General features: G+C 63.5%; 1 non-coding gene across 1 annotated transcript; it reads left to right on the forward strand.

Annotated features, from left to right (window-relative positions):
• The first annotated feature begins 895 nt into the window (after positions 1-895).
• LOC141979711 (5S ribosomal RNA) lies at positions 896-1,014 on the forward strand. The gene has a single exon (XR_012637105.1). It is a non-coding gene; the product is annotated as a 5S ribosomal RNA (ribosomal RNA).
• Positions 1,015-2,500: the final 1,486 nt, after the last annotated feature.

Consider the following 2,500-nt stretch of genomic DNA (forward strand, 5'->3'; position numbering starts at 1 on the left):
CTCCGGGTTGACCTGGTGTCCCGGGGGGACTTAGACATTTTTTTCAGCCTTTTCCTCCGGGCTGACCTGGTGGCCGAGCGTCTCGCCGTCCGCGGCCGGAGCTAGAGATGCCCCCCCCCCCCAGGCCAGCCTGCGAAGCCGCGGCCAGGATCGGGCCCCTGGAAGTCTGACTAAAAATTTTCACCGACCCCAAAAACGGTTAGGGGGGGCCTCATAAAGCCTCCGGAGCGGAAAAAAAAAAAAACGGAAAAAAGGATCGGGCCCACCCGAGGCAGGGGAGTCAGTAAGGGAAAGGGGACGAGGCGGCCCGGAGCCGGGTGCCGGCGGCCAGGATCGGGCCCCTGGAAGTCTGAAAAATTTTTTTCACCGACCCCCAAAGTGGTATTGGGGGGGGCTCATAAAGCCTCCGGAGCGAAAAAAAAAAAACGGAAAAAAGGATCGGGCCCACCCGAGGCAGGGGAGTCAGTAAGGGAAAGGGGACGAGGCGGCCCGGAGCCGGGTGCCCGGAGCCGGGTGCCCGCGGCCAGGATCGGGCCCCTGGAAGTCTGAAAAAAATTTTTTCACCGACCCCCAAAGTGGTGTTGGGGGGGGCTCACGAAGCCTCCGGAGCGGAAAAAAAAAAACGGAAAAAAGGATCGGGCCCACCCGAGGCAGCGGAGTCAGTAAGGGAAAGGGGACGAGGCGGCCCGGAGCCGGGTGCCCGGAGCCGGGTGCCCGCGGCCAGGATCGGGCCCCTGGAAGTCTGAAAAAAAAATTTTCACCGACCCCCAAAGGGGTGTTGGGGGTGGGCTCATGAAGCCTCCGGAGCGAAAAAAAAAAACGGAAAAAAGGATCGGGCCCACCCGAGGCAGGGGAGTCAGTAAGGGAAAGGGGACGAGGCGGACCGGAGCCGAGTGCCTACGGCCATACCGGACGGAAGGCCCCCGATCCCGTCCGATCTCGGAAGGTAAACCGTCCCGGGCCTGGCTAGTACTTGGATGGGTGACCGCCTGGGAATCCCAGGTGCCGTAGGCAGCTTTTCCCGCTGCGAGCCAGCTCTCTCCTTTTCTGGGGAACAAGGGCAGGGTCGCCCTGCCAGGGGCCCTGGGGCTGAAGTCCCTGCCGGCCACCAGGTCAACCCGGAGCCTGCCCCTCTGCGGCCAGCAGGTCAACCCCATACCGGCAGGGGGTTGACCTGGTGGCCGGGAAGCAGAGCGGCCAGCAGGTCAACCCCATACATTCAGCGGGTTGACCTGGTGGACGGGAAGGAAAGCGGCCAGCAGGTCAACCCCATACTTTCAGCGGGTTGACCTGGTGGCCGGGAAGGAAAGCGGCCAGCAGGTCAACCCCATACATTCAGCGGGTTGACCTGGTGGCCGGGAAGGAAAGCGGCCAGCAGGTCAACCCCATACATTCAGCGGGTTGACCTGGTGGCCGGGAAGGAAAGCGGCCAGCAGGTCAACCCCATACATTCAGCGGGTTGACCTGGTGGCCGGGAAGGAAAGCGGCCAGCAGGTCAACCCCATACATTCAGCGGGTTGACCTGGTGGCCGGGAAGGAAAGCGGCCAGCAGGTCAACCCCATACATTCAGCGGGTTGACCTGGTGGCCCGAAAGCAAACCGGCCACCAGGTCAACCCGGAGCCTGCCCCCGCGGGCAGGGGCCAAGCGGACCCCCCTCCGCCCGGGCTTGCCCTGCTCCGAGCCGGGGCTTAATCCCCGTCCGGCCACCAGGTCAACCCGGAGCCTGCCCCTCTGCGGCCAGCAGGTCAACCCCATGCCGGCAGCGGGTTGACCTGGTGGCCGGGAAGGAAAGCGGCCACCAGGTCAACCCCATACTTTCAGCGGGTTGACCTGGTGGCCGGGAAGGAAAGCGGCCACCAGGTCAACCCCATACTTTCAGCGGGTTGACCTGGTGGCCGGGAAGGAAAGCGGCCAGCAGGTCAACCCCATACATTCAGCGGGTTGACCTGGTGGCCGGGAAGGAAAGCGGCCAGCAGGTCAACCCCATACATTCAGCGGGTTGACCTGGTGGCCGGGAAGGAAAGCGGCCAGCAGGTCAACCCCATACATTCAGCGGGTTGACCTGGTGGCCGGGAAGGAAAGCGGCCAGCAGGTCAACCCCATACATTCAGCGGGTTGACCTGGTGGCCGGGAAGGAAAGCGGCCAGCAGGTCAACCCCATACATTCAGCGGGTTGACCTGGTGGCCGGGAAGGAAAGCGGCCAGCAGGTCAACCCCATACATTCAGCGGGTTGACCTGGTGGCCGGGAAGGAAAGCGGCCAGCAGGTCAACCCCATACATTCAGCGGGTTGACCTGGTGGCCGGGAAGAAAAGCGGCCAGCAGGTCAACCCCATACATTCAGCGGGTTGACCTGGTGGCCGGGAAGGAAAGCGGCCAGCAGGTCAACCCCATACATTCAGCGGGTTGACCTGGTGGCCGGGAAGGAAAGCGGCCAGCAGGTCAACCCCATACATTCAGCGGGTTGACCTGGTGGCCGGGAAGAAAAGCGGCCAGCAG

This window comes from Natator depressus, chromosome 28 (assembly GCF_965152275.1).
Source record: "Natator depressus isolate rNatDep1 chromosome 28, rNatDep2.hap1, whole genome shotgun sequence".
NCBI classification, from domain to species: Eukaryota; Metazoa; Chordata; order Testudines; family Cheloniidae; genus Natator; species Natator depressus.